Here is a 7688-nt window from a genome sequence, read left to right as displayed (position 1 = left end):
TGAAATGACAAATTACACTGTATGCCGTCGACATAGATATAACGGGGAAAATTTCAATTGTTATAAAAATTCATTTGAAATCGGCGCGTGGTAACTGACCTCCTTTTGCGCATATGCGTAGTGTACAGTGTACAGTGTATGCACAAGAACTATTCGGATTCCAAGTTCGATCCCAAATTCCAAAAACGAAGTGTAGTAAATGTAGTGTATACTATCAGAAAGCAATAGACATTTTTTTGCCCCCGAACAAACACTAGATCTATGGAATTAAAAAATACCGAACACTTTAGATTTATTTTTTGGTATGGATGTACACTGGCCGACATGAATGCCTTCCCATCATGCATTGCCGTTATCGTGTTTGCAGGGAAGCAAAGAATTCAGAAGTCTCCATAGAAGCCCAGAAGGATACGGACGTTCGATGCTCGATAAATAGTATGTTAGCCAACGGATGGCGGCGCTGTAATCATCTCTCCATCTCTCTTAATCTTATGGCGATATATAGCAATTGCATTCTTTCTTTATCTTACACCCAATACTCGCCTTTCTATATGCGTCTCTCTTCCTCCCGTACGTGAGATATCGTTGGCTAACACGTGCGATCTCTTTTTTACCCCCACTTCTGGTTTGTTAGCCAACTTTTAGAGCATCAAGCGCTAACATAGGATCTGGGCTTCTATGGGACTTCTGAATTCTTTGAGGGAAGGCATTCGTGTCCTCCGCTGTACTCGAGACTTGGGAAGCTTGCTTGAATTCAGTATTTAATAAGAATAGATAGAATATCTTATATTACTAGTTTACATTTTATTATTTTTATTATCACTAATAAGACATAATAATTAGGAATCTACAATGTAATAATAATAAAAATCATCGCTATAGTTGATATTGATATTCTTTTTTTGTTTTTGTTGTCCCATTAGTTTTGAAAATTAAAATTATGGTACGTATTTGAAAAATAATTTGAAGGATTTCGGTGTTGACCACTTGAAATTTTATTTCTGTTTCTATCTCTGTTTCACAGTACTCACCTCTATCGCAGGGAGTGGTAGCCAAAAGTTACATGAAAGTCGTCATCAAAAACAACTCTCTTTCTACTACAGGAGTTTTCATATTTGTGCACACGACCGTGCTGATACCGCAGTCATCGAAAATTAATGTGCATACATGCATGCCCATGCATGTGCATGTGTATGTATATATTGGTAATTCTTACGTACTCAATAGTTTACATATATTGGTAATTCTTAGGCACTCAATGGTTAGTATTCAACATTTCTCGAGGGTTTACCTACCGATAATATAAATGAGCTTCTCAACATTTTACTTCACATTGTATTCCATTTACTTATGCTTGATAGTTTCATAATCTGATGATTTACAGTGTTACTACAGAATATCCATTATTTCGTTTCGTTTTTACAGTATGTTATAGAATCAGGTTCTTTTTATTATAGATATCTTATAAGAACTTTATTATCAGATGCCTAATCATGGATGTAATCAATTATTTTCTATATTATTCGAGGTTCCATATTTCTGCTTAGTTTCACTATTGCTTATTACTTCAAGTTGGTGATTGATAAATACTCCTTTTTTATTTTATACAAAAGCCTAATATACATTCTATAGTATCTTTTCAGTTTCGCTTGTTTTTTTTTACATCGCGTCTATATTCTGCTTATTTTAATTTGCTATTTCTGTAACAATTTTTAATACTTTCCTTTTATCATAATAAGAAGAATATCATTAGATACAGTCAAACATAACTTCGACAATACAGACATATGCTCATCATACCATTAATTATTCTTTAAAAAGATACGGAAGTTGTTACAACCGTAAAAAGACTCACTAAATCCAAAAATGATAAAATTCCACGTAATTTCCATAGTTTAAATTATAATTTGAATTTAATAGCAGTAAACGTCTCATGCGTGTTAATTACAAAGTTTAACAAACTGAGTAACTAGTAATATGAAGAAACATACAAATTGTAACAGGATATATATGAATATTAAAAGTGTGCGCTGAAACGCTAATAGTTAAGTAAGTAACGGGTTGTATTGAATAAGAGTGACCAACAATTGGTACAGCCAGATTCCGTAGCCAGAAAAACGGAAAGTACGAGGTGATTCCTGTTCCACGAAACTCGGCAATGAGTAATCAAAGAATATTCTCGAAGGATTGTAGACGTTCTGGGAACATTTCTGATAGGGTCCCGCGTAACGTGACGGGGGGGCAATGTGATTGCACGTAGCACGGTTGGGTTAGCGAGCGTGCAACGTGCACGCGGGCCACTTTGGACGGCCCTGATTGGCCAGCGTTGGCTGGTTGCGCATGGCACGCACTGTGCCGGTTGCACACGCGCCGAAGCACTCGAGTCGAGAGAGTAGGGACGGATCAATAAATCCCGCGAGCGCGTTGCCTTATGACAGAACTTCGAACGCTACTGACAGTCACTGAATCTGCTGCCCGTTGAGAAACTCTACCAAACAAACCTATACAAGATGCCAGGCCCTTCCTGCGACAAGTGCAAAGGTAAGCTACATGTTCTTATATATGTATTCGTTCGATACATGACCGTTGCTATCGCCGCCATATTTGATTCTACTCCAGTGCAGGTTCATTGCAAAACCTGATACCGGCATACATAGTTTTGAATAAAATAACGCAATGACAAGTATCTGCGCATAGTCATGTTATAAAAAATTGACAATATATATTTACGGAAGATTGAAGTAAATATTTATAACGTTAGAATGTTTTCGAAAATGCCACGGTGATATTTTGTAGAATGACAGACCCTTTCTGTAAAAACTGATACAGTTAACTGAATGGCGGTCAAACGTATTGTTTATTGCTAGAATGGTTGAAGGTGTTAGATATCTATAGAAATATTTATGACTGATGAATTATTATACCGAGTGTTATTTTAGACGGTAGTATTGTTCATATGGCATTGATATTTGAAAATGTGTAAAATGGTATAAGTTCATAGACATTTTATTGGAATCTTGCTGAAAGCATAAGTGGACTCCTATTATCTGAACAAATCAATGTAGCATATCGAGACATGCCTCAGTAGATTCGCGATCGCGTAGATTATATTTTATATTGAGTGGCAAGTAGACAATGTCAAAACGTTGGAGATTGTAGTTTGACTGAGACGAATGTGCATTGAGATCTTTAAGACATACTTTTATTCGTAAATCGCTTAATATTTTCAGGGTAAGCTCATGAGAAGTTATTAGTTTCACCATTTTTTACAACGATGTTGTTATTAAATGGGTGTTCGAAAATTTCGAATAACTCTGTTCACTAAGAGCAATTCTCGTGGGACCCTTTATCATCCCACGCTATTATCTCAGAGTTAATACTTAATATCCGGCTACCAAAGGGCAGATTAGTTTGTACAGTATTGACGTATAATTGTCTTTGTAAACGAACAGATGATAGTAACATTGTCATAAAACTCTAAGAACGGTTTAGAGATGTTCTTGAGTTCTTCGACTTTTAATTTTTTTTCTTTATTATTTGCAGTTTCAAAATTTGTAATTAATAGCTATTTTAATGATACAATGTTTTATAGACACGATTTGGAATTAATCCTACAATTTGTAGTACTTTTCGATGTACTTATTTTCTTCTAAGATCATATTTAAAAACTGAGTTACTTGTAAGTTGCGCGCAGTAGATACAGCTGTTGATGAACATTTGTATCGAGACATTTACGATTATTCTATCGACCTGTATATTTTATTTTCAGTCTCGTTGATCAGAAAAATATTGATAATTATACCTGGCAAATAATAATACGTAACAATGTCAAATGCTGATAAAGCGCAATAGTAGCTAAAATAGGCCGGAAAATAAGATATCTTTGAACTTAACAATAGAACTACCAAGCCCAGTCAAAATGACTGATTTTAGATGGCCCATCAAAGCCAAAAAATCCACCAGTAGTTCTAGTGTTAATTATATCTATCATCATAAAACAATTTGACAGGATAATGTTTTTTGAAAAAGTACATTCCATACAATTTGCGCATTGACAGTTATTTATAATGCACATTATGTGTACGACATATAGACTGACATTATCTGATTTTCAGATACCTGCCAAGATTGTAACTGCGGTGATGACTGCAAGTGCTGTAGCGACTCATGCGGAGGTACTTAGCTTTATTAGAACAAGTATATTAATACGTCCGGTCTTACTCACTAATACAATTTACGGTTTTAGAATAAGCGAATCATTTAATACCCTATACAATACGTCTATTATTTCGGAGCAATTGTATTTTTCCATGCATCATTCATTAATAAGGAAGAGAATGTCGTCAAAGGATTTTAGTACTCATTGAATTAATCGCACCTAATTGCCGATAACAAGCATTTTACGCCTTTTGCACTTATCTTTCATAATATATACCCCAAGTGAAGTAATTATTAAGTATCATAATAGCGGGCTGTATGTGATTCTGAATTTGTAGTATTTTCGTACATCTTTCATATTGTTCATCAGGAGCCGAGTTCGACAATTCATCATTATAAGGCTACCGGCTAATTCTCATTTTTATTACCACTTGATTGTAAGAATTCGCCGAGCTACCAGAAACGATAATGTTCGCTAACACGTAACATTATTCGTCGATACCGGGCTAGGCCCCGAAGGTTGTTCTAGAAAGGACTGTACAAGTTTCTTGTAGCTCGAGTCAACGTCCGGTTAACCGTGACCGCCGCATCAGGAAGAAACACAAAGTCGCTGAACGAAGTTTCTCTTCCTGACTAAAAAATGAATAGTTTCTTACGAATTAACCGAGCGGTAAAGTCGGTCGGTGTCGATGCTTAAAGATATACCTTTCTAAAGAGTTTCTAATGTTTAATGACGAACGGACGTATTCAATGTTATAGGTAGTGTAAAAATAGCGCAAAGAGAAACTAACTGTACTTATTCCATTTCAGAAAAGTGCGCTTGTAAGACTGGTGGACAATGTAATTGCAAGCCATGCGCTTGTAACTGAGGCCTTAAGTCGTAAGGAATCGTCATCACCACCGGATATGCCGCTATTCGCCTAGGCTACAGTCCAATTTAAGTAGAGTCAAAGTACTGCTTTTTCATCCAAGAGAAAAATCGCCGAGAAATGCTGACTGACCATAACTCCCTTTCTTGTATCATGGTAATATAAACTGCATTGTTAACCGTTCTAACTTCCATGGCAAGACTAACCGTACTTTTATTAGATGAACACTATTCATTACTAACAACGATGTACCGAAGAATGTAATAAATACCGAGACGAAAGTACAGTTTATATTTTTTCCCAATCTGAACCAAATGGAAAGTAGATTTATGGCGGTTGCTAGAAATGACAAGAAACAATTGTAAGATTACCTTTATAGCACGAAGAATATTCTAACTACATATTTTCAATAACACCGAGTAACAAATGTGAAGTTTGTAATAATAGTTATCCATATTTTAATATTAATGCGTATTTATTCAAAGAGTGTAAAAAAATGATATTTACGCATTAATCTAATTATTACCTGTATATTTTTTGGGGGATTGAAAATTGTGGGTCTGCACAAGTACTGTTAGTTTTATTCAAGAATTAAGAAGTTTGAGTAGTCGGTTTACACCCGTCGATAAAGTTTCATGGTAATATGTACGCGGGTAAAATACTCGGGTAATTGATACCTATTCTTTTGTAGTTTCAGCACCTGGGTCTTGGTTATTTACTTATCCGAAATATCCGTTATTTAAATAAGTGAATAAATACATAATTTTAAAGCGGTTGAATAACAGGTTGGCTACTGGAGGGAGCGTTCACTTTACAATTACCAGCTACAATGTCTGCAGTCATAATTTTTAAGTATCTGTACAGGAATTGCAACTTATATCCTAATGGTTGTACCAAAAAATAGGACACTCTGACATTTATTTGCATTTATATGCAATGTAAAATAATAATGTCCCCCGTTTCTAACAAATAGAAGGCAAAATAATTACGCTTACTTTATAGCAATCAGTGAAATAGACGTATTCAAGCGTAAAATCAAATGTAACTCAAAGTTAAACGGGAACTCGGAGATTAAATGAGGAAATGAACGAAGTTCTATATATTTTTAAATAAGGTAAAAGTAAATATGTACTTACAGATATTATATGTAACTGAAGTAGATGGTCATATTCCACTCATGTATATACAAGAGTCTGAAACCGCTTTCTGTCCTGTATTGTTGAAATATTTATTCATTTTAATTAGACATTAACGTAATATAAACATGTAGTCGACAAAACAGAACGGGTTTCATTACTTTGTTTCACGGCTTACAAAGTCTTGTTTATTTCTACAATTTCCTGTTGACTTTTGGCCATCGAAGAATTCTATTAGTAAGGTCATATTATACAATTTTCGGTATGAAAAAGAGTAGGTCTATTCGTTATTAAATAGCAATTTTATTAACCAACTGTTTGCATTATTTTGAGATACAAAATATGGAACAACTATTTTATAACGATATTCTTAGCACCCCTAAACTAATTATATTCTTAGCGACCAGTTTTAATATAATGCAAATGATTTCATTAATGATCGCTCATTCTACTTGTATAAAAAGTCACGTTATATTCAGGCCGCGTGCGATAATTATAGTTTTCGAATAAACGTTTGGAACGGACCTGATAACATATAATACCTGAGATATGGTATGAGTTAAAATGTATGATAAAGGCTCTGTTAAATCGACGTCAAGGCTGACTTGAAAGTTTCTACATCTACCGCTGGATGGCGCGACGACTGTTTTTACTCTGCCCTCATGGTAAGTACAGAAGTTTTCTGCATTGAGTCTATCGAGTATTCGCTTAATTTACTAGAAAGTGAGATACTGTAGCAATTTACATATATATATATATGTAGACTCGTCAATTCATTTAACAATATTAAATATATTAATTAGTTCAGTAATGTATAATGAATAAGAAATACTTAATAGATGCACACGTCTTTCGATTCCTAGTTCTTCTCGAAGTAGTGGTCAATGAGTCTTGCTGTAAGTACGTTGAGCATTGTTCCTTGCAGGGATTGTTAGGTATGTTCCTCGAAGTTTATGCTGTTCTGTGGAAACTCCATCATAGCCGCTGTCACACGCACAAGAGTCTTATGTCTAATCTTGTGCAGTGGCCAGCAGCTGCACTGGAGTCCAATTTCTCCTTATTACAGACTGATGTATATCATCTTAAAAAACAGAGGCATAAATCTTAAATTACTGCACAGTTTGGCACTTCAAATTCATTTCATGTACAGAGTTCGATCAGAAAATGTTAACGCATTAACATTTAATTCATATTTTATTTGTTAAATTTGTTACGGCTTTTTAGCCTGATAGGTACCCACGCGTAGATGTAATGCGATTTGTTATTGCATAGTATCAACCCCTTGGAAAAGTATTACTAACGCCCTTAGTACTGTCTCCTTTCTGAACCGATTGAAGTACATCTTTTCCCACTCCTCAGAGAGTAAAGGAAAAAAATGTGAATGGTGAAATTTCGTTGCACAGTATCAATTTGTGTATACTGAATTTTTGTTGAAATCGAAAGTTTTCTGTACTTAGGTTTAATAATTTATCGGCTCTTATTTTAAGGTATTGATCACTGAAGCGGGTGACAAAGGAAACGTTTG

General features: G+C 34.9%; 1 long non-coding RNA gene across 1 annotated transcript; it reads left to right on the top strand.

The window, feature by feature from the left end:
• Positions 1 to 2435: 2435 nt before the first annotated feature.
• On the top strand, positions 2436 to 5308 carry LOC105696423. Its single transcript, XR_001103721.2, has 3 exons — positions 2436 to 2541; positions 4116 to 4175; positions 4969 to 5308. It is a non-coding gene; the product is annotated as an uncharacterized LOC105696423 (long non-coding RNA).
• Positions 5309 to 7688: the final 2380 nt, after the last annotated feature.

Source organism: Orussus abietinus, unplaced genomic scaffold (assembly GCF_000612105.2).
Source record: "Orussus abietinus isolate OABI.00-Male unplaced genomic scaffold, Oabi_2.0 scaffold164, whole genome shotgun sequence".
In the NCBI taxonomy this organism is placed as follows: domain Eukaryota; kingdom Metazoa; phylum Arthropoda; class Insecta; order Hymenoptera; family Orussidae; genus Orussus; species Orussus abietinus.
Note: the sequence above shows the minus strand (reverse complement) of the source record. Positions and strands in the feature narration are given on the sequence as shown.